This window comes from Aptenodytes patagonicus, chromosome 8 (genome assembly GCF_965638725.1).
Source record: "Aptenodytes patagonicus chromosome 8, bAptPat1.pri.cur, whole genome shotgun sequence".
Lineage (NCBI taxonomy): Eukaryota > Metazoa > Chordata > Aves > Sphenisciformes > Spheniscidae > Aptenodytes > Aptenodytes patagonicus.
The window spans coordinates 9115164-9141228 of NC_134956.1; positions in this window are offsets into that span (position 1 = coordinate 9115164).

The following is a 26065-nucleotide window of genomic DNA, read 5'->3' on the forward strand; positions in this document are numbered from 1 at the left end:
GCTACGTAGACGTGGACAAGGCTATGTACATGCTTTGTGTGTCCTAGAATTTGAATAGATGGAGTATCAGAATGGAATGGATCATTAGCTTCCCCGCTTCTGTGTCAAAATGGTGACAATGGAATTATTGGAGTGGCAATAGGATACAGAGCTTGCCACGATTTCAACTGCTTTTACTTTAGCCTGTCGGACACTGGTTCACTGGACTATCACATAATAACTGAGTTGGTGGTATTGATCCACACTGTGGCAAACAGATCAAAACCTCTGGATTACCAAACCTGCTTCAGAATAGGCAAATCATGTTTGTTTTAGCAGAAAGAGCAAGGACTAAACAGGCACAGAGACAGAGTTACCCTAGGATAGGTACATCCAGACAATGGCTGAGGTGTATTGGCAGATCAGTGTTAAAGCCTCTATGGCTATTTCCTTATGTTGGACCTATCCTCTCAAACATAACTTTCAATTTCTGTTGCTACCCAAAAAGTACTTCTAATAGCATTTAAATTATGTTTATATTTTAAAAAACATACTTATTGTTGAGAAAAATAAAATTGTTATATATTGTATATTTATAAAAATAAAGCCATAACCTAGCTGGAATGTTTGCTAATCATCAAGTGGTCAGCGTTTTACATTCCTTCTCAAATAAAGATGCGAAATGCTCTTCCAACAAGAGATGCAAAGGCAGACATGAGGTGGAGATGCAGGTAATATTTAAAGAAGCAAGTTCATAAAGAGGGGACTGAGAATAGCCTATTTTATTTGCATAACATGATATCTAAAGTTTCAGAGCAAAGTGATACAGATCTTTGCTTTGTCATTTTATGAAGAGCCCTATCAAAAACTTTGTTTCGGAACTCTGTGTTTCAGCTATGTGTTTGTGACTATATTTTGGAAATTTACAATTTGAATGACGCAACATGAAAGATTATTTCTGTAATTGCATTCATGGCACTACATCCCTTTGGTGTTTCTGCTGTTGATGTAGCTTTTTAAAGCAGTCTTGTTCTGTATGTTTTGTCATTTGTGTATGAAAACATAACATATTACTGGAAATTTTGATAATATGCGTTAAACCATATGTTTTGTTGATTTCTGTATATCGAATATATAGCCTATTTTGCCATTTTATTTTGTTTTCGACTTCTGCCAAAAATAGTTATGTAGAGGTTTCTGTCATGCATTTACCACGTGCCTTCTTTGATAGTCCAATTCAGAAAAAACATTTATCTCCTGGACATAAAATAAATGACAGTAGCAATGGTGATCAGCATTACGAGAAGATAAAAAACAGTCTCTTAAAGTGTACCATGCAAACAGCTTGGCTAACGTTTTTCCTCTGATCTCAAATGCAAATTGTGACTTTAAATTGGAGCAAATAGTCCAGCAAAACAATGTAACGTCACCTGAAAAATATGCCCCTGCAACATTTCACAGTGGGGGATGCAGCTATGCATGGCATGTGAAATTAAAGGTATGTCACATACTGGCATATCAGCTGTGTCATTTCACCCACGCTGTAGCACTGCAGACTTTAGGTGACATGCCACAGTTGAAAAGCCAGCATATGACAAGCTCGTCATTTAACTGAGTATGCCAGATGCTAGGAAATACTGCAGTCTCCACTTATGTTTTGTATAATCAGTTTCCATGCCGTTGTGCGCTCTCAAACGTGGTGTTTTGAAACACCATTTAGGCAGAACAATGATTATCTATACTTTAGGTATGCATCTGGAACAAAAAATGAAAATAACCCTCTCCCCCACTATCCTGCCCCTACATCTGTAAATCATTTAAATCTAGCCATTTATTTCAGGACCCTACATTTGCCAAGGAATATCAGAAATCCACATGATGTCCCAAGTGCCAGATTTTGTATTTGGATCTCTGATTTAGATGAATAATGTGTAAAAGTTCATGAGGTGTGAAACTGCATATAGATAGCTCCTCACTGGTTTATGCACATGAGGACATTAAGGTTTCTTCCAAGGTCAGTTCAATTTATGCTCACCAAATACTATCAGAAATGTCACTTGCCTTCAGAGATAGCAAATGACCAAGCATTTTGTTAATATTAATTTATTGTCCCACCAAGCTCACTTTTGAAACCCCCATATTAAAATACAAAGGATGTGCAGACTCATACTTTCTTAAAGATGTCATGATATATTGTTGTTGTAATTTAAAAATAAGGACTGCTAGCTACTGTGACAGTCTTAATCTTCCATATGCTTAAGAGCTATGAACTAGGTTTAATATTAAATTTGGTTCTAAGACTGGTTTAAAAAAGAATCACAATGGCTGAAGACATAACTATGCAGTTTTTCCCGGTTGTTTCAAATGTACTCATCCATTCTTTATTTGGACTCATCCATGCCATTACTGTAAATCATGTTTTCCAACAAAACGTATTTTATTTTCCTGTTCAAAACAATTAGTTGACCACATAAATTGGCAAGTGAAAATTTTCACTAAAAAACTATCTTGCAACTAATAGCACTGTCAGTCTTTGTAACTGTGAATAGCTGATAACTGCAGGCTATTGCAAATACCACAACAAAGAGTTGTTTTTAAAGCGTGCAGCTATACACTAAAGAACTTACGGTATGGATTCGATTAAATTGGTTTGAATAAAAGTGTTGGCTTACACGAAGTGAAAGCTGACAGCAGGATGCAAAGAAAATGAAGTGGTCATGAATAACACGAGACAAAGGAAAGTATCTGCTGGAGGAGTCCAAGGAGAAGAACTCATACCCTTAATTGACATTTGAAAAATTTTGAGCTATACAATGCAAAATGATGCCTATGTTCATGTGCTTTGTGTCATAATAGCTTCCACATTTAAGTTTTAGATCCCTCACTGGTGACTCATCAAAAAGTGTAAAGATTAGCATGAATAATAAATATTTATGTCTACCTTGATCCAGGAATGTTCTTTTGTGGAAAAGGATAAGACACGTTATGTCTTCCTTTCCAGCAAAGCTGTGTAGAGAAGCTTTGCTCTGTAACTGATCAGGTACGTGTGTCACTGAATCTGAATACTACCAGGATTCTGAAACGATACTCTTAGTCAGCATTCTTCTTTGTGACTGCTAATAAGTTGCAAAAGTAAACGTTGGTCTTTGCTGGTTTTCCATTTTTTTTCATAATCTCTCAGAAGCTGTTGATGAGAACAAATGCTTCAGAAATTGTGTTTATGAATTTTTGACTATATCATACTGTGGAGTACAGGAATTGAGGATTAAATCAGTAGCTAGTATAACATAAGAAATGACCAAATGAGGCATTCTTTATGTCTCATGTTGTCTAGAAGATTAGCTGCTGCATACTGTACTATTTCTGCACTGAAATTTCTGCAAGCATTTACTTTCAAACCTACTCTAAAATGAGTAGCCATAGTTAGATACAATTCTGCAAGAATGTTTACTTTTAAGTCCAAACACTATCCATGATGTGATAATGAGTACTGTTGCAGTGTAGTCAGAAGGCAAAACTGGTCTGAGGGAACTTTCCTCCAGATTTGGCATTTTGGCATTATATTCATTGCTGTGGCCCATCACTTATATGCAATAGTTTTGAGTAAGGTACATATGTCAGGCACACTTACAGAAAAACAGTTCTTCACATATCAATGATCCTGATTTTTCAGATTTGCCGGTATGTTTGTATATATATAATATCTCCTTTCACTTCAATTATTTGCTTTAGAACATTTGATCTTCAATTGCTCTGTCTTCAGGTATGCTCCTGCCAATGGGGATACTGATACTTAGCTTTCCTTAGGCACTATAAGGCTAAATTTATAAATGCCTGGGGGCTCTGTTAAGCTCTTCATATTGTAGATGATACATTACTGTGGTAGCTAAACCCAAAGGAAACACACAGAGGTAGTGAGGCACAGCAAAATAAATACAGGTTCGCAGAACTGTGTGTGGCAAGAGCAAAAAACTCTAGATATGTAGAGCCTGAGCCAGATAGATGATAATAGACGATCATGTCACTAAGCTACATATTACATATTCATAAAAGAATTTTCTAGTCAGGCATTGATCCTACCTCATACTATCCCTGTTCTGTTTACTTACTAGTAAAAGATATGTTATGAGAATTGCATAATTTCTGAACTGTTGGTGCTTGAAAATGTATGTAAGATGGAAGAGAATTAAGGATAGTAACATGGCTGTTATTTATAACAGAAAGTTGAACAGCTTTATATTCACTTCAGTGCTTACTACTCTTCCACGCTCGTTTGCTTTCTCCTTACTCTCTATATGGTATGGCTGGTTTAAGTAGAAGTACTGAAGAACTTTCTTTTTCACTGGAACAAACAGAAGATCCAGCATTTTTGCCCAACTGCATTCTTTAGTCCAGCCCAAATCAGGTCTTGAAAAATGCTTTACATTCATGACTGCACTGCCTTCAGCACCTTCTCGGGAAAGAGCTACCTTCATTACCTGCAGCCATTCTTTGGCATCTTCTCTCAGCATCTTTTAGAATAAGATCCTAATCTATTGATGCTTCTTGAGAAAGGTACCTACATCATTATCATGAAATATAATGTTTATTGAATTTAAAGCGACAGCCTATTAAACATTTGGTCTAGATTATTTTGGTCATAAAGCTGTGATATATTTTGCATAATTTTAATACCTAGACATACAGAACTCATCTCTGTCACTTAGTTTTATTAGTTATTCAATCTGATGTTAATGCCTTTTTTTATAGATGATGGTGATGACATATAGCACACATATACATATATTTCTCAATTTTTGAAAAAGTAAAGTACTGGATTATATCTTATATTCTCAAGACACCGATTAATTTAAAATAAATGATAATAAACACTTTGAAACGCTTTCATGCGTGGAGAATTCCATAGAAATTTCAAATATTAAGCAATCAAGATAGCTAATTCCTTCCATGTAAACATAGTAATTGGAAAACATTTGTAGTCTTGTAACTGTTGACACGTTTACAATTATTTTAATATAAACTACTGGAGTTGAATTAAAAATAGTAGGGGGGGTCAGCACTGGTTTGCACACCATTACTATTTTTCCAACTGCTTTTTTTCCTAAAAACTCTTCACTATGATATTGATCACAGGTCAGGTTAAAGTATGACCCATGTTCAGCTTTTGATGGTCTTGGTGATTTTAGCAAGGGTGCCATACCACTGAACATGAGCAGAAGATGGATTCTTTCTTGGATTTTTTTTTTTTTTCCCCATGAAAGTGTGTTTGTATTTGCTAAGTACAAAGATACTATATTTCTAGTGAGGAGATTAAAAATGTAAATATGTTGTTCCCTGAAATTTTCACATCCTTTTGTGGGTTTATTGGAGGGGAGAAAAGTTGGCTAGAGCTTTAAGAAATATTTACGTATGAAAATTGGAATGTTGCTAACTGCACAAAGAAAGACTGCTTCCAGCTTACAAGAGGCATTTTTAATGCCAACTCTAATTAAGGTTTGCAAATCATGCTACAAGACTAAGGACCATGAGGTTCCAATAAGAAGGAATTTTTTTGTAATACTAGAATTATTCTTTAAACTCTTTGTTCAGTATTTAAATAATTAGTAAAACATATGTTACAAAATAAGTATCAGTGTTGTCCCTTTGAAAATCGCAAAAAGAAATGTCTTCAGATTCCTGCAGCAGCAAAACACATTTCTTTGCATGACAAAATACATGAATGTTGACTTTGTTTAAGAAATCATACCTGAAGTCATATAATAAAGTTGCTGTTGCTGATGGTTTCATCGTTATGTGCTAACCACAGTGCATTTAAAACTGTATCAGAATTTTTGCAAAAAAAGAATAAATGATTGCTTCACTTGCTTGGCCATCTGAATAGAATTTCAGTTATGTATTTCCTGTTATAGTTATATAGGATGTAAAATTTTCTGGTTTGCCTTTTTAACTCAGTCAAATTATACAAGAGTGAGCTTTGCATGTCTAATGAAGAACAGCTCAAAAGATTAGGAACAAAGCATTTTTGTAGAACTAACATGCGCTTCAGATATATGAGTGCAGAAACTGTTGCTTAGCCACAAATGGTTTCTGTGAGATTCAGCTTTTATCTTGGATGTTCCTGAAGGAATCTGGATTAACATAATGAGAATGTTCATGAACCATCTCATTATAATTTTAGAAATTTCAGTGCTGAATAATACACTAGGCTTTATTATCAAGCTTCATGACAGCCTTTTTATTTAATAAAATATATTTGCCACATATAGTTTTGTTTGCATTCATTTTCCTGTATGTCAGCTTATTTTTTTTTTTAGTCTAGAATTTGAAAAAAAGGAGATAAAGTATCAGTAAAAGTCTGAGCATCGTTATGTCATCCAAAATATTAGGCAATTATGGGTTCCCTGTATTTTCTAGTGCCCTTTGTACTGGATGTGTCTAAGGGGATGTTCATTATATATTGCTGTGAATTCCAAGTAATTACAATTAATTCCAAATTAACCCAGACTTGAAAACACATATAATCCTTCATCTAGGTTTTATGGTAGGATGAGGCATTGCATGTCACTTCCAAAACAAATTTGACATTCAAGAGAAATGAATCATAAAGGAGTAAGTATGTATAATATGCTTTATATACTGCATTAGCTTTGGATGAAACAATCTGTATGGAAAATTTTTTGAAATATAAAATATTTGCAGTAATACCAAAGAATTTGCAAAGATTTTTCTTAAACAGCATTTTCTTTTTTCCCACATCACAAACGTAGAGCAAATGTGATACAGTGGAAGAACTGATGATGGAGGGGGTTTTCTGTTTCACTCAAGTTATTGACAGCTTTTATTACAGCTTTATATCACTACATGAGTGTGTAGCATTTTTCCTTTCTTCTTGCTCCTGCTCCAGCTTTTAAGCTATTTTCCTTCATGTAGTGGATGATTCCACTACTCTTCTATTAAAGATGGAGAGTTCTTTACAAGGGAAGCAGGGTTGCCATCAGAGATGACACCACAATTTCTTTAAATGCTTCTGCCCATAATATAAAAAATATTTGGTATAAAAGAGTTTATTTTGGAAAAGAGCTCTCTTGGAAGTTCAGCTGCTCTCCAGTCCAAATATATTCTTACTTCCTTTTCTTATATTTATAGATGAAGTATAACCAGCCTTTCTCTAGGCCTAACATGAGGTGGACAAAAGTAGCATTGCTTTTTGTTGTTGATGGTGTAGATTGAAAAAAAAAGTTTGCCTGAAATCTTTAAGAATTTATAGAGCATGGAGAATTTTAACCCTTACCTTAACTTGTGTATCTCAGACCCAGTAGTGTATTTAATGAAGACTTGTACCTGCTTTGCACAGGTGACTGTGAAGCAAACAGAGATTTTTCCCATTGTGAAACTGATAGCAAGTATGTCCTCCTTGCTGTCCCCTGCAAATTACTCCCCATGCCTAAACTCTTCCTTCAAGAAGTCCTCCTTGCTGTAAGAAATTTATCAGGTTAGTTACCTGATACTTCTTATTTAGTGAAATGGATAAAAGCATGCGTGGAAGTCAGGAAGAGGTGTAGGTGAGTTCACCTATCACAGACACAGCAGGAAGAGACAGGAGCCTCTGAGAAAGTAGAGTATGCTGTAAGGCAGGTGTCTTTTGGTGTTCCCTGCTCAGAAGCATCTCAGGACAATCCAGAGTGCTGTAAGCTTTTTTTTTTTTTTTTTTTTTTTTTTTTTTTTTTTTTTTTCCCCTGTGCTCTCATTTGGGTTTGCCAAAGCTTTCTGACAGCAAAAAACATGAGCCATGACTAGACCTACGGGCCACTCTCAGCAATTGTATGTTCACTGATGTTCTTAGTCTCTGTTGGGGAGTTATGACTGCCTTCTCTGCAAATACTCATAGACTGTGGTGCTTTGATTTTGGAGAACTGGTTAGTACAGAGAACGATAGTTATATTAACGCCTCATATATAATTTTTGCATGCTGACAATAATATGCTATATATACATTGCCAGACACATAGCATTACTAGCACAGCAGGGCTAGCTTTTAATTTGATTGGTCCTAACTGTCATAAAATCATATATTTAAAGATTAATATATAAGCATATAGTCCATCTTATACTAAGCCTACTGTGCTCATAATAGTGTACTTGTGGAAAACAGAACTGATGGCTTTCTGTGCAACTTCATGTTTGGATTTATTAGGTTAATAGCATCTGAGGAAGCTGTGCCATGTTAATATTCTTATCATTCTGTATTCTGAAAGACATATTTGAGCTACAGTGACGTGAACATGATGATTCAGTGAAGCAGAGATGCATGTTTCTGTGAAGACAGAACACATTCTTTATTGCTTGGTTTTCCTTTGCTTTTGTTGTACACATTTTTTATCTCTTACCATAATCTTTATTTTCAAAATGATTAAACCTATATATTTCAAAGCATATGGAAAAATGAATAAAATATCCATATGGTCAATGCTAGAAGAGAAGCCAAAGTCCTATTATCTGCATTATATGTTTCTTATACCTGTGGTTGAAAATATGTTCTTAGGATATTGAAAGTATATGTAGACTGAAGTTTCAAATTTCTCTAGTCATTTTATTAGTTGCCAAGAATATTGAGTGGATTTCTGTGAATATTGAGGTACATTTTCAATTCAGAAGTCTGAAATCAGATTCCAAGTCCATAGATTGGTGCCTAAGTATAACTGGCCTGATTTTCAGAAGGCTGAATATCAGTCAGTCATACTGAAGCAATGGAAACTATTCCTATGGTATAGATACCAGAGATTGGTTTTAGGTGTCAGAGTTTGGAAAACTTGGACTTTTGGCTTTAAATCCTATAATATGTACAATAACTTCTTTTCTTTTTGACACATCTACATTTTTCTGTTGAGCTTTGTTAAATGTTGTGAATGAAAAGTTGTTAATGAACTTATGCAGTTTTGAATTTTGTAACTGAAATTCATGTACTCAGATGACCAGGTGTTTAAATCCAGATGCTCTGTAAGTGCCCCTTTACTGAACATTTATGAACTTCTCAGATGTAAACTGAGGTAAATGGAATAAATGTCAGTTTGGGTTAACACAGAAGTAGACCTGGACAGGAATTATCTCATAAAACACTGTTCTGTTGGAAAATGTTACACTGTTAAGTCTGAATGTTTAATGAAAACTTTTGCTGTAGTCCATTTTCCTCTGGTCAGTCAGGTTTTTCACAGAGGTGGAGACTGAGCAGATCCAAGACTTGCCCTCATCTGTATGTTCCCACTGTTTCCCTTGCACCAGCACTGTGGCCACAGGGGTAGCATTTGTGAAAATGGCAAGCTGAGCTGACTTGTCACAGGGTCACATAATATCTCATGTCTCCACCGGGTAAGGAGATAGAATCGTGTGGCGGTGAATAGAAGCGAGGGCTGGACTTGCCCTTTTGGCTCTAACGTGCTTAATCTAATAGTGAAATGATAGTTTAGACTCCATAATTTACTGCTTTAATATTATTATTGTTACTGTGCAAACAGTTAAAATGTTAATCGTTGTGGTTCCATGTTTTAGTAACAGAACATTAAACACAGTAATGCTACACTAGTTTGTATCCATCTATTTGCATCTAGACTCTTTTCTAGACTTTTTTACCAAGATTTTGGAATCAAAGAAAAGATGATACACAGAAAATCCTTTCTGAATTTTAAGTTAGTTTAATGGCTCTTGAAAGAAAGCTTTGAGAGGTTAGTGAGGGTTCTGTGAGTATTCACAGAGCAATGGCCATTGAAAAGATGACAACTGATGTGGTAATTATATTCTCTCTGCTTATCTGACATTCACAATTCAAGAAGGTTTTAGAAACCGACCCATTACTTGGGACCAGATTGTGAATGCTCTACTCCTGTTGTTGACTGTTTAGTCCTGTTGTCTTCAATGCTTACATTTTTCAATGAGTAACTGCACAGCAATAGAACAAGATATTATTGGTTTAGTCTTTAATAGTTGTTTCTTCAGCAATTTGTGTGAGCTGGGAGGATACTAATTTGATGTATCTTTTGGGCATATGCAGGCAGCTCCGTGTAAGTTTGGGAGGCTATGGGAAAATAGAAATAATGGAAAAAAGAGATTTAAAAATACTGTGAGCACAACACATGGAGATTCCCCCCCCTTCTTTTTTTTTCCCAAAATACGTTTTCCTGTACAAGTTTTAAAATTCTTGAATGCATATTCTGTTAATCGTCTCTTCAGTATATGGCTGCATTTTTTGCCTTGCAGTTGTGAAACAGACATATACTGAAACCTTGCCAAACAGCGTAGGGAAGTTGTTAGAAAATGGAGGTTCTTTACATAAGTAACATATGTAGATGAATATATAATTAATTATAATTGTATGAGAGGCAATTTCCTTTTGCTGGGTACATCCTCTGTAAACCTACAATATATTATTCAAGTTTCTTTGCGTTTTCAGTAGTTAACCTATTATTGTAATTATCACTCATCTTTTGTGGCAAGCTTTTTCGATCAGAAATAATTGCTCTAGAAATAATGCACTCCCCTAAAATATTCAGATCATCTAAGATGAATTCTTTTGTGGTGATGCAACCTGATATACCTTGGTGAAAATTTGTGGATGCGGCATTTTATACATTAGGGAAAAACAGGCTGACTGCATGAGAAAAGGAGTGGTGAGTCAGGAGAGAGAGAGATGAGTGACCTTTTCCTTTTTTGTTCTTTATGTTCATCTTATACTTGTGATACATAGTCATCATTTTCAGAGGAGATAAAATCCTCAGCTAATTAATTCAGTATAATGTATAAATGCTTTCTGAAGTGAATAAACAGTATTAGATTATTTTTAAAAAAATTGGGTTGTAAGATCTCTAATGATAACCGTATGCACATCAACCGTATCAACAAGTAATATTCATAAGTCACATAAACATTACTCTTAGGGTCTGTCAATCAGTCATCCCAGAGTTTTCAGCCAAAAAGTTGTCTGATGTTCTTCGACATAAGAGTTTATGTATTACCCGAATGTTAAGAACAAAACCTAAGTGAATACAAAGTGCGCTCTGCATTTTCTTCTCAAATTTCTTTGTAATGGTATAATTTTGTGCCCTCAATCACAAGCTAGAGTAATTATGACATCCCAGAATGGATTTAGAGGTGAAAAAGCAAATCCAGTCAAACTAATTATAACAAGGGACTGAAGACTGTATATCACTTTCTTTTGTGTTAATGGCTTCAGAAACGGGTATGTGTGAATCTGACCCCTAGCTTGAGAGGTCAGCTTTGCAATATTCACACCATCATTTGCAAACACCCGGAGTACTTGTGACAACAGAAATAGTTTACATGGAAAACTATTAGAAAGAAATTATTTTGAACCATACAGAGTGATATCTTGATGCATGATGAATAATCCTGGTGAGCGGGGTGTCATCCAAGCATTCTTTTCCATTGCTGAAGCTTCAGACAAAGGAAAGACTGTGGCAGGACTCACATTAGGTGTAGCCTTCAGAAATATTCTTTAAGATTGGTTTTTCAACCATTTGCCCTGTGGGAGAGAATGTTATCCAAGTCCCTCATTTACTAATGAAATGTTATGTGAGACTGTGTCAAAATCTTAGATAAATGAAGATCTATCGCATTTACAACTCTGTCATCCAACAGGTCACAGTTTCCCTATAGAGGAAGAAGCATGGCCAGCCTCTGGTCTTGTGTCAAAGGTGTCATCAACAAGCTAATTGTCTAATTCTGAGATTAATACTTTCGTCATTTTTGTTTGTGCAAGCTTCTATGTTCAGCCAAAAATAAGACACTTGTCCTTTTTCAAGTTTCTCCGAAAAGATCAGCAGATAAGAAGTTCTGATTGCAGCTCCTGTTATATCTACTCTTATTTTTAAGAATAGGGCAGGACACTTCCCATATGGCTTGCCACAGTAGCTCCCAGTCTGTTGGCCTGCAGATGCAAATGCTATATGAAAGTGTAAGTAATGAATGCAAATAGTGAAAATGCCTCTCTGATTTGGCTTTATATCAATCATTCAAAGATCAAACACCTCAATGAAAATTGCAAAGTGACAGATTTTTTTAAATTCCTCTGTGTGATGACTAACATGTTAGAACAATTTATTTAGTTTCAGAGATTGAATTCCGTGGTAATTTCAGTGGTGCTTGCCTTAGTAAATCTTGCATATTTGACATTAGGAATAACTTAGAGAAGGTATTTGGTATGAGCAAGTCGATCTGTAGGAAAAAAAATGCAGGACATCTGAGGTATCAGACAGCTCAAGGTAAATTCATGAAACCTTTCATCTATGTTTCAGCAGGAATCCAGAGTGGTAGATTTTCAGTAGCGTGCATTAAATGAATTTTTGGCTTTAGTGCAATTCAGGATTGTTTTTCAAATCATTGTTAATAAAAACTCTCTCCCTGTGTAACTGTAAATCTTTTGGTCATGGAATTTTTTGCAATATCATCTGCTGCTTGCAATATCATCCTGCTGCATTGTTCGATGATCATGACAGAACTCCTGTCTTCACTCGTGCTTCTGGTCCCTGTGGCACTAGCTTATATCCAAATCCATCATCAAAATATGTGTGTCCTGTGTCTCTCATTGACCTATCAATCTGACTGATTTTGACCATGGAAGGCAGGTTATTTCTTCTTAATATCTGTGAACACCCTTTTTCCTAGAAGAGAATGTAGCTACTCGGTACTAGTTTTGCTTTAAATGGATATATGAGGAGTATAGTTCAGACGTACGGCCCCTGGATGTTTTGACTTATTTTAAAATCAGATGGACTTCCAAAATGGAATTTCTTCTCATTCAGACACATCTTCCAGCATAAGAGATGAAATAAAAAACAAGGTGAGAAAGAGCAAATATCGATAGGGGATTTGATGTACTCTCTCCCTTGCTTAGGGACAAAAAGTAAAAAGAAGGAAATAAAAGTTCTCATTTATGATGTCTCAGGAAAAGGAAGCATTTCATACTTACCCATTGACAGACTCATCTGCAATACTATTTTTCAGTGTGTGAAAGGTGCTTGGAGGCCTGTTCCTATGAAGTGCACTTGCTTTTACTACATGCTAGTGAAGAGGCAGGTAATGAGAAGAGAAGAAAGTTTGGAACAATTAAATGAACTGCAGCCCCTTGTTCCCTTACCGTTAAGGAAAGAGCATTACAGGAAGCAGCTATGGTGAATAATAACTCTGGAAAACTAAAAGGAGAGCTGACATTAGTGATAATGCACGTTCTGCCTCTGGAAGGTAGTAAGTCTGCAAAGCAAACAAGTTGAAAAATGCTCATAAGCAGAAAATAAATACTGAGAGTGAAAATGCTGGATAGCAGACTGAAGCAGAATACAAGTTTGAAATGCAAGTGATTGACAGTAGGGAAAGACACTAATTGGTCTATAAGTGCTACTGGGATTTACATATAACATTAAAAAGTTTGCGAAAAGCAAATCAATGTAGCTCGTGTCAAAATCATTGGAAACAATTTACAGAAGAAATCAACATAGCTATTGATTCCCCAAAATGCCTCATAAAAGTTGAGAGTATTGGAAATTGAATTGGAACATGTGATTATGTATGCTGGGTTTTGGCTTGCATTCAGTTATTTGGGGTTTATGGTCACTCCTAAGCTTACATATAGGTTAGGTTAAATCTTGTTACAGTTCTGACATCTGCTTATGTAAAATTAGTGTTACAAGTGAGGAATGACAAATGGCTGCATGTAAATGACCAAAATGTCACACTTGAATGGTCTACTGAAGGTTCTCCTGAATATATTTATGTTCTGATCATGAAGATTAGATGATTTTCCCCTTAACTTTTTTTTTTTTGAGGGATGTGGATTTTTGATTTTATAGTGATTTAATACACCAGGAATACAAAGATGACCAAAACAAACCTTAGAAAATAAAAGTTAGACACTTCAATGAAGTATTTTTGCTTAATAGTTGCATCCTCTAATTAATTGTAAATCTAGCTTAAAAACAATTCACATTGATACTCTCTGCATGGTAATTTATTCATATTGATTTAACAGTTTTTCAAAAGACTCCAAATGGAGAAAGGAAATTGCTATCATAATGTTGCCTATATTCTGTTAGTATTATTTCTCAAGCTACCCTAAGACTATATTGTTTAAATAACTCGTGTGGAATTCCGAATTCCTGGAGATGCAGTTGATATACCTAAGTGTGTGTGTGTTTATGTACACCTATACACCTGCACCAAGTACACACTGAGACATCCAAGGCGGCATCTGAAATATGTCTGAATAAGTTATTAGATCTTTCAAACAGTATAGCTACTTTATTCTGACTAGCTTGAATGGTTGATTTAGAAACAACTGATGAATTTGTCATATTGATAAAGGCATTTTCCTTTTAAGTGGATGTTTTGTGTCCATAGGGAAATACATGAAGTTGCCAGGGTAACCATGAATTTTCTTGAAGTCCTAGGATGATTAAATACCTGCAGTTCAATAGATATATGGCTCTGTATGGGGTGAAAAGGATTCTGTCTATGGCCATTTTGACAAAGTCCAGGATAAATGGCATCCAGTATCCCATGGAAGCCGGTAGCTAGATATGTACTGACTAGCTCATAGGATCTCTTGTCAGACAGGTGAAGGTGTTACTGGGAAAGTGCTTTAATGTAGTCATTTGATGGAGTCTGCCTGGATTTGCTTTCCCTCGACTAACCTAACTTGCTCTTACTTCATTCTACTGCAGCCAGGACAAATGTGGTCATCTTTGCAAGGTAGAGCAGCCCCAAGAACTGCTATGGTGCTTTGCAAGGGTGCAGACTTGCCGTGCTGAGCACCTTGTGATTTCTTTTGCAAGCTTGTACTACACACATAGAAATCACTTTCCTATGTTGTATTCTATTGCTTCTAGGCAAAAAGTAAAGACAACACTAAAGGTGCCTACGTGGTGAAGAGTGAAAGCCAGAAATTGTGAACCTTAAATGTGTCTTGTCATGGGAGTTAATGGGAAAGCTGTTGCTATGCAAACGTGTTTGTGACTTCAGGGACTAGCTGCTACCAATAAATATAAGCTCAACTGCTGCAGTAGATCTTACTAAGATAACTTCATTCCTCAGAGATGATGAGACTTTCCAGATTTCAAAATATTTTGTTTCCCAAAACCATATAAAGATTAGCCTTGCAACATTCACATATGGACATATGAAGCAAGGCAGCAGGCATAACTGCACTCACACTTTCAGTCGAAAAAACATAGACCTAGCAATTTTAAAGTTAAATGTTATGACATATCATCACAAAAAATGTTCCATAATAGTGAAAATTCAGGTTAAGAAAAGTCATATTTAATATATTATAAATATTTGCCTTAATTTTTTTGTGGTTTTAACACAAAATATTGTTGCAGGGCCATTGCCTAAATATACATCACATAGCTTTATACTAACGAGAGTACATGTGAGTGACTGTGTTCTCACTACCTTTCACTGTGATGCAATAATATTGCAAGTTGGAGCTATAGACCCAAGCTCGCTTTTTTGATAGTAATATCAGTTACTTAAAAATATGTGATTAGGCTCGAGTAAGATGGGATTCAAGGATCTAGGCAAAGTTAAGTATTTTATTTTAGTAAAAAATTTAGAAGCCTCTCTTGAGCTGAAGTGAATTCTTCTGTTTAAGATGGCAGAGACTTTTGTCTAATTCTCTTCAAATAGCTTAGTTCTGTACAGGTTAGAAACTAATTTACTGTTTTGTTCAAACCTAAAACTGCAATGGTGCTGTTTCCTATGTTCTTTTCCTTGCTTTTTTCTCTCTTCTTTCTTTTGAGGGATGGAAATCTTTTTGGCTGCTGCTAAGCAATGAATGACACTGATAAAACTTGGCTATTTTCAATGAAATAGAACAAGGTCAATGTGCATAAGGAATATCTTTCTTATGCTAGTGAAAATGCTCAGGGACAGAGGAGAAGAAGGGGAAAGGAGAGAAAGACTGGGTGTTGGAAGGACTTCAGATACTTTGTTTTCAGGGGAAGTTCAATAGCTCTGCAAGTCTAAAATTAGAAATGTGTGCTATATTGAGAAATTAGCAGTGAGGAAGGTGGGCAATCTTTCTGAGACATCTAACAAAACTATAATAAAATGATTTGCCAAGGTCAAATGCCTCGATTTAATGCTACTTGAAATATATCTAAAATACTCTAGTGAAGCTGTGTGCAAATCTGAAATCACTTCAGTCCTGTAGTGAAGGTTTTACAGTGAAATAGAAGATGATAAATCAGTGGGAGAAAGCACATCACAAAGAATATCTATAGATCCTAGTAATGGCTTTTTAAGGCTGGAACATCTAGTAAGTACTAGAAGGACTTCATAAAAAGGAACCTTGTCAATAAATGTTCGCAGTTTCCAAGCTGGTTTTGCATGATTAGCTCCAATGGCTGTTACTTTCAAATGATTTCAGATGTTTCTGACTGAACCTGAAATACACTGATGCAGCACTTAACTGAATTCTGTCACAGGTGTTCATGCATTTAAATGCAGACTTTTACCAAATAGCTTCCACCTGTATTCTCTCCTGGGTCAGACATTCTCTTGCTCTCTTTGTGCTTGTACAAAAGCTTAATGCTGTTTGTTGCATGTGTGTTTTACTGTAATATAAACATGAAATAGTAAGTATTTTGCACTGTCATAGGATCTTGCTCCCAAGAAACTTCATAATAATGCATTAATATCAGCATAAATGCATGTCTACACTGAGCAGTGGAGTATAATGTATCGAACCCCAAACAGGCTGATAACTCTTCATAGAGCAGGATAGAGTCAAGGTTTAGCTTCCATTAATAAGGTAATGATCTGAACTCTTTACCAAGACCAATTAACTTGCAGGATGTCAATATAGCTGTGCTGCTTGAAAGATCTAGGAGAGAAGATCTTAGATGGTACTTTTGACTGTGAGTTGTTTCTCTGCCTGTTTGGCACTGAGGATCAGTCCCATAGGCTTACTCTGAGTATGCTTTGGATATGTGTGTCGCTCTCGAACAGTCCGGTGATTAAAGCACAGTTGTGAGTAAGTAGATACAAATCCCTATTTTGCCTAATTTGATGACAAGAAATTGAAATGAGGTCTTGACACCACAGTGCAGAAATGGTAGACTGCAGCGTATGCATTTTCTTTCAGGGTTTCTTTGCAAACAGAGGTAAGGTGTGCAACTGAAAGAGAGGTTTTGTGGCTTTGTATCCTACATAGAGGAAGGTGTTTGTCTTTGGATACCTCAGGGCATAAACCTCAGATGTATTCTTTTAGTTTAGGGAGCTCACAACAGTGATGCTTGTGGTCATCAGAAGCCAAGGGAAATTTCTCTGCCACTTGCTCCTGGCTGGAGAGGTGCTAGTTTGCTCACAGTACAAAAACTTCTTTCCCCAAGCTGGCACCTATTACTAATACCATGTTTGCAAACCAGCTGAAGACATCTGTGCTAAATGCATCCTAGTCCCCAGGTCCTTCAAGACCATCTAAGCAATTTTATTTTGATTCATTACTTCAGTGAAGATAATGCTCTATGTAATCTTGGTTTGCAACAGCATGGGAGGTTAGTAGTAAAAATACCAATGTCCATTTAGCTGTGTTTTAGTACAGGGTTTTAGTTATAAGTGTGAAAAAAGAAAAGTGAAATTAGTATAAAATATACTTCTGTTATATATTTAACAAACATTACCAGTTGTTCTGTGTCACTCATCTGGAGTACCTTTGGCATATCTTAGCTTCAGAGTCTAGAGTTTGTAGAAATTATGAACTGAAAGCTGAAACAACTCTTAAGCTCTGATTGACTCCATTCTCATTTATGTTATCATTTATTCCTCAAGGAGTTAGGTTTTGGATACAAATGCAAATGCCCTTGCTGCTATGCCTGGCCAGATGCAGAAGGCAAACTAGAATTAAAGTTCATGAAAAAAGAATGAAGGATTTCCAGGATCTTCCCCAAAAAAGGATTTACTGGAGAGAAGGAGGAGAAGAAACATGGGACATCTACTTCTTCATTAACTTCTGTCTCTGCCTTCTCTCCTATGACATTTGGTAGGTGTAGGCTTCTAACACTACAGTCTGTGTTATCTCCTGAGGAATCAAACACTGCATAACCTTGTGTAAGAAACTGAGAGTGACCTAGTGTAGCGTGTGCCCCCCTTTCATCTGGCTCAGATCAATCCCTCACTCATCTCAGAGTGCGTCTACCTCTGCCTTGGTCAAATCTTTCATCAGTGTTTATATCAAAGTACCTGAATATCATAATCTTTTTACAAATATCTTCCAAGGATAGGTTTAAATTACAACCACTGATATTATAGGTCTCTTGTGTTTCATGAAGTGGGTGAGACTAACTCTGATTTAATCAGATTTTCCTTTCCTAAGAGATAGTTCCCATCTGTGCATCTTTTCCTTTTGCCTTGAGGAATTTAGCAGGAAACCTAGTACACATTCAAACAGTACTAGAGCTGAATAGTTTAGTGATTTCTATTCTGGTCACATCATAAATAATCCTCTGAATGCTTGTTCCAATATATAGTAAAGGCATTTGGAAAAAATACACACAACTGTGTTGAGTGGAGTTGATTTGGGACCACTAAAGTACTATTAAACCAGCATGTTTGTAGTTCCTTCGTATTCTTAAAATTTTGCCATTAGCTATAACCATGTGGGAGAGGGAGATGTCTAAAACTATCTGACATATAATAATCAACATTAATATTTCTTTGCAATGAATAGCCATTTCCTTTTCTGGATCTTATAGATGTAAATTAATTTTATCTCTTACCTCTGTGCCTTGCAAGCACATACAGAAGCTATAAACTGAAACACCAAAGCAGAATTAAATGCTTGAATACATTTAGAAAAGACAAACACCTTGTTCATAAAAAGAGCCAGAAGCAAGGCGCAGAACAATGAAAGTCTGAGTACCTTTGAAAGGTGAGGGTGTCAACAATGAGTTTAAAATTTGTTTTCAGTGGGTTTATTTACAGGTAGTACTGTTTTTATGTCAAACACATTAGCAGTTGTTCCATGAGTTGAACAAAGAGGAAAGTAAGTCAAAGGTGGTAAAGTTGTTAGCAAAGATTCCTTATGCTATCATGGCCCCAGCCAGCTAAACGGCTGAAGTGTCCATACCTGAATATCTTGAGAAAAACATGAAAGCCACTGTAACCTCAAATTCCTTTGTGTCTTTCACATCCTGCTCCAGATACAAAACTAATTCCTGTATTTCCAATGCTATGTACTTTTTACCAGTACAATGTGGCTTCCAATCTACTCACTTGTACTGGACACTGTTCTACAATTTTTCCTCTGAATATCTCGATTAATGAGGAATTTGCAAGGGTATGAAATCCCTGAAGTGCCAAAGGTGTTTTTCAATTGCTGAAGGCTGATTAGGCTCTTAGAAAGTAACTTCTTACTTTAATTACATTAGAAAAAGATGGAAAATCATCCATTACCTCAAATATATTTTACAATTATTTGTGTCATATATGGTAAGTATTTTAATGCTTAATAAAAAATAGAAGATGTAAATTAATGTGTGAAGAAGACTAGGCAGCACTGGGCAGACAGCAAGGCAGCTGCTGGAACGAGCAGTCCTGAATTCAAATAGAGGCTGGATTGAACATCTTCATTGTATACATGTCCTGGTTTTGGCTGGAATAGAGTTAATTTTCGTCCTAGTAGCTGGCACAGTGCTGTGTTTTTGATTTAACATGAGAATAATGTGATAACACACCGATGTTTTAGTTGTTGCTAAGCAGTGTTTATACCATGTCAAGGATTTTTCAGCTTCCCAAACTCTGCAAGTGAGGAGGTGCACAAGAGCTGGGAGGGGGCACAGCCAGGACAGCTGACCCAAACTGGCCAAAGGGATATTCCACACCATGCGCAGTATATAAACTGGGGGGAGTTGGCCAGGGGGCGGTGATCGCTGCTCAGGGACTGGTTGGGTGTTGGTCGGCGGGTGGTGAGCGGTTGCATCACTTGTTTTTCCTGGGTTTTGTTCCTCTCTCTCTTTTGTTGTTTTCCTTTTATTATTATTATTTATTTATTTCAATTATTAAACTGTTCTTATCTCAACCCATGAGTTATCTTACTTTTGCTCTTCCGATTCTCTCCCCCATCGCACCGTGGGGGGGTGGGGGGAGGGTGAGCAAGTGGCCGTAGGATGCTTGGTTGCCAACTGGGGTTAAACCACGACAATAGACAAAACTCATTTTTGAGTCAGAACCTTACAAAAAGTCTCATCTATAGATCTGTTCAATAAATTAACAGTATTTTTGCATAGTCATTTTTAATATTTAAACTGCATTGGAAGTACTTCAGTGCAGATTTAGGTCTGTTGTAAAGTCCACGGCGAAACTGTTGAAAAAACCCCCAAAGAATCTTTAGAGCAAATATATGTTGTTCTAAAACCAGACATCCAGAGATATGTTCCATTTCTGGTTAACTGACTTTTCATTAATGAAAATTACTCTAGCCTCTTTTACTGTTTTTTACGTGTTTAATTATTTGTTTGCAGAATTATTTCATTTCTTTATTGTGCTACTTTAGCTTTGGTGAAAAGTTCTGAACTGACCATTACTTGTGGAGTCAGAAGTCCCTTTATTTATCCTTCCAGCGCATAATGCACAACCAATACTCATGCAAGTTTCCTACAAATTGTTCTTTGAAATGTCTCAGCCTGGAGAAACACTGAGTTGGTATTAGAATTTAGATGAGATTTCTCCTGAGAATGTAAGGATAGGAATAGTGATTTTGATGTGAAAACCTATCCTACAGGACTCAGATTGGGATAAACAGTCACATTACACAGAGCAATGAACAATAGCCAGGGATAACAACTGCATCGAGTCTCTGCTTGCTTAGCTGCATTTAAACTGCAAATGCCAGCCTTCTTCCCCAAGCAACTCCGTAGCTTCAATTAAGGCTTTTCTGTGTAGAATTGTCTGCTTATGTGGAACGGATTCCAAGGATGAGGTTTCAGACTACATATCCATGTAACCTCACTAACCCACCTTATCTGTTTAGTTTGCCCCATGGAATTATTTTTCTGGACCTAGTTTAGATGACGAAATTAAAAATTCCTGAAGAGCTCTTTGTTCTGGCACTCTACTGAGTACATATATGATTTCTTTTTCCTCTGGGTCTTACCAAGGACTAAGCTGTAAACAATAACATATAATTTTAAGATGGCCATTACTCCTATGAAAGTTGACATAATTTTGAATTTTATTTGGTTGGTTGGGGAAATGAAAGGAGAACAAGGAAGAAGAAGCAAAGAATCTCAGACTTGAATAACTGAATACCTCTTGGGGATGCCAGCTGAAATATTCAAGTATATAATGGAATCATAGAACGGCTTGGGTTGGAAGGGACCTTTAAAGATCATTTAGTTCAACGCCCCTGCCATGGGCAGGGACATCTTTCAGTAGATCAGGCTGGTAGATGCAAATACTTTTTGATGTTTAAGGTCTTGCTTTGATGATTTTGGCAGTTGCATTTGGGAGACCGAGACTTGTTTTATTAAGGGTCACAGTAGTGGCTTTGGTTAGGTGCTTGTTCTCTGACTTTTTCCTCATAGGCATGCATCTTGCTAGATCTAAATAAACTAACTCCTGCATTTCTTTTACAGTAAGCCTTAGAACAAAATAAAACATTTATGCTCTAAGGAGGCCAGCATTTACTAATACAATAAGGAAAGCCTGTTTTAATGCAGTAATACTAAAGATAGAATTATGGAAGATTTAGGGTAACACGCCCATGTAAGCTTGTACTTAGGCAACTTGTAATGGTGCTTAATTTGCACATGTTGCAGATCAGGGTTTTTTATCCATGTCAGGAGACTTGAACACTGCTGAAATATTAGGATACATGTATTGGATCTTTAGACATGGGGTTCAGTGCTGGCATACAGCTATAATGGCTTCAGACATTTTAATTAGAACACCTGCAACTGAAGAATACTTTTAATTTATTCAGTTTATTTGGCCCCAAATTATATCTATTATGCATTTTTAGCACATCCTGTTATCAGCAGCACGTGTTGAGATAATCCACATTCTTGAGCTCAGATTACTCATGTTCATTACAGTAGTGCCTAGGGACCAACACAAATCAGTGTGTAATGGTAGAGATAATGTATTTTGATATTTTATCACACATAACAGTTGTCTGTCTCTGCCCCCAAAGTGCCTCAGCTGGCTCTTCTGTTAGAGGTAAAGATTTTTTTCTGCCTGTAAAGAAATAGGAATGCTCCAATTCTTCAGGACATTCAAATTGCACCTCTCTAGAGTAGTAAAATAAATTACTATTACAAACAAAATCTTCATCTAATGAAAACATCATAATAAAAATTTTTTTCAACAATAAAAATTCTTCATTGTTGTAGATCATGGATCCAGTAATTCCTGAACATTAATGGGTTATTTCTAAAGCATTCGCAATAGTGTGTTCACTTAATAAGGAGAAACTTAAATTAAGTTCAAGTTCACCTTACAGGATGAATTGCAGAGATAAAATTTGTAGTAAATAACTCTAGAAAGCTATAAGCTAGTAAAGATCTTTTAACAAATTCTATGTGGTTGCTTTAAAAAACAACACCACACATGTGGACCTTATTGAGTGCCTCATTATCCTCCCCAGTTGGGACCAATCAACCCATTAGATTCAGGTGCTTTAGAAACAACAGCCCAGGTAATAAGAGATGATGTTGGTTAGGGAAAAAGATGTCTAGTGGGAAGAAAAGGTGAAGAGTAGAGAATGTAGAGTGTAACACTAAGGGGTGGTCAAAGTTAGTCCTGTTGAGTCTTCTCACTGTAAGAAGAATGTATTCTTGTGATTTGTGAGAGGGCATATGTGAGGCCTGCATGTGGGTGAGTACAGGTCCTTATTGTCATCTACTGTGTGGGTGTACAGTCTGCCCGACTTCTGTTCATCCTGGTTTTGATGGGTCTAAGTGTTTGTGTGTGAAGTTAAGTATGTGTAGTTTGCAGTCTTCTAGTAGCCTTTGTAGTACGTGTGTATGCAGTTAGTATTTCTAGTATTAGACCTGCTTATTGAAATACTGCTTTTTATTTTAAAATAAAATGCGGTAAGGTGATGTAGAACTCCTAGTTTTGCAACAAAACAATTGTGACGTCTCTGCCTTGGGTGGGGGGAAAACAACAATGTGTGATGATATTGTGAGAGAGCTCTCTGGCAAACTAAGTCTTCTCAGTAAGCTCTCCTTCTCTATTCTCACTCTGGGTTATCTAACCTCTCTTATTTTCTTCTAATACTTAAAAGACCTTCAAAGCTTCTGTCACAGGCTTTCGTACCCTTTACCTCCTCCCCCCTTTTTTTAAACTTCCAAATCTTTTGGGTTCGTAATTTTAAACTGAAAACGGGTCCTTCTTCAAGGGATCTTGATTTTGCTTCATTAAATGTCATAGTAAGTGAATAAACTTTGCTGTAAAAATAAGAAATTTTCATATAGTAACTAGTGACAAACACAACAGTATGGCTTTTCTTCATATTTCCATGAAGTCTCCAGTTGCCACTTCAAGCTAACTTGGTATATCAAACTGTAGCTTTAACTTATTTTTGGGCAAGGTATGCTTAAACTGAATGTTAAAGATTGTATGTAGCTCACTTCCAAACGTTTTCCCTTGAATGCTATGGGTTTTAAAGGCATTGCATCATCTTCCGTCCACAGTGTCAGGGGCAAGTTTTCAGTACGTTATATTTCAACCTTCAGTATCCTAGCAGTATAAGCGTAACTGGATAGCCAGCTTCTGTTTTCGTGTTTGGACATACTATCAAGAACTGAAAGCTATTTGAATTATTAGCATAATTCTTTAAAATAAAATACTTTTCTGAAGTAGCTATTGCTGTATCAATTTTTCTAGTAAAACAACTTTTCTTAGGGTTTATTTGACTTTCTCACATGTGCCCTGCTGTTTTTTACTATCTCTAATATGTTTTGGAACACTGTAGATATGTGTCACACTTGTCATTTCCTCACAAAGTTGTACAAAAAATCACGTTTCTTGCTTATACCATTATCACGTGTAACAGAAATGTCTGAAGTCCATTTACCTCATAAAACTTGTCTGAGTTATCAAGCAGCCCTCAGTAGTTTCTGCTCATAATAGTGCAACATGGTAGTATCACCTGCTGTTCATATTGCTCTGAGTTTTAAGGGTCTGCTTAATACTGCCTAGTAATTAAGGCATTGAGCACTAATGTTTCAAGATGTGCTGCTTCTAGACCATAAGTATCATACTATGAAGAGCAAATATGCTTTCTGTGGAGTTTCTGCGTTCCTATAAAGTTAAAGCTCAACAGTGTAAAAAAAAAAAAAAAAAAAAAAAATCTGTGATCTCTTGGTAGAGGAGGGTTGTATTGTAGTGTGAGCAAGTTAGAAGAGAGGATAATAATCTTTGTCCCCTAATACTTCCTTTCTGGTACAGAAATTCTTCTAAGTTGAGCAGACTGGATGTTATTGTGTGCTATGAGAAATCTCCAGTAACGCATCATTGCCTTTCTAAGTGCTGCTTATAATGATTTGCATTTATGCAGAAGTGTAAAATTGGTGACAAGATCAGGCATGGGAAAACCTTCTGAGATTTTGTAAGTACGTAGAAATGGAGGCTTGTCACTTTAGCCCCAAGTCAGATGTTACCCTATAGACTGCTTCTCTTCCTCCCAGCCCTTCTCCCCCGGCCTTGATGTTTTTTGGTTGTGGCTAGATACTGTGTTCAACTTTTCATGCGCTGGTCCTGCAGAGAACTGTAATTTGAAAAGCACTTATTCTAAACTATCAGTCGAAGGGTAGGACTATGCTGCATGAATGAAGTACAGTGCAGAGTGTCCCAATCTGCTGTTACTCAAATTTTTATAGGGAGCAATGTAGGCATATCAGTGCAGAGCTACGTCTCAGCTAACCAGTTCTTAGCTCTTGGGCTGGTGTTGAGATGTTGCTCATGCTGGTATAAATGCTGTGCCTGTCTGAATGGGCTATCTTGGGAGTTTCTATGTTGCACTCAATGGCTTATTGTTCTTTAACTGTGGACACATGCTTCACATCAGACTTTCTCAAAGGTTACTAGAGGAGCATTAAGGTTAACCCTTCTCACTTTTTGCATTTTTTATTAACCATTCTAGATTTTTCCATCTACATCACATATCTGTCTACTGGCACTGCATGGGAACTGCACCTAATTTCTTAGTTTCCCCTTACACCTCATGTTGTAAAGCCCTAGAATTATGTATAGACTGGTGATGTTGGGAATCTGTGGGCTACTTTTTAAAGGGTGATTGAAGGGTAACTGTGGAAAAAGTAGCTACTGTCAGTAGACTTGTATTTGCCATATGGTGAGTCTAGTTGAAAACAGCTGAAAATGACTGATCTCGACAATGATGCACCTGTGTGAACTTCCTTGTTACAGTTTCTTCATAACTCCTAAAAAGCTGTTTGGCTTAGATCAGAATCCCCTAGGGGATATCTTGTCCTTCCTCTCCTGCCTATAACTTTCCTGCTGAATCATGTAAGTGCTTATTCTCTGACTTAGCAGTCAATACCCTTCTGGTCTCTAAAATGATCTGTGAGACCTTTTTGTTCTTACAAGTGATAGCTTCCTTTCCAAAGCTTTCCTATGGTATGTTTGCTCTGAAGGTCTAAGTCCCTGTCCAGGTGGTTATGTAGGTACTCCCTTGGAGTTCTGATATGAAAAGCTTGTCTTGCAATTAGTAGTAATTACTTTTGCACAGTGGCATCTTGTTGGAATGCATAACTGCTAAGATTTAAGAACTGGAGTTAGACTTCTGTTGTTTACAGGAATCTCTTGTGTTGGTATGGAGATAAGTGTTTTTCACTCATTTTTGTGATGTTTCTTAAGTTTACAGTCTGACGTAGACATATCTGAATTCCAAGTGTTAGAAAATTTCAATGGTATAATGTTAATTTCAAGTTAATCACAAGCTATCCAATTTAGTTGGTGCAGTAAGCTGCTCTCTTCTCCCTCTGTCCGTCCTCCCCCTCCGTGCTAATTATGTCTCCTTCTGGAAAGATCTGTTCTAGTTTGGGTCCTACTGAGG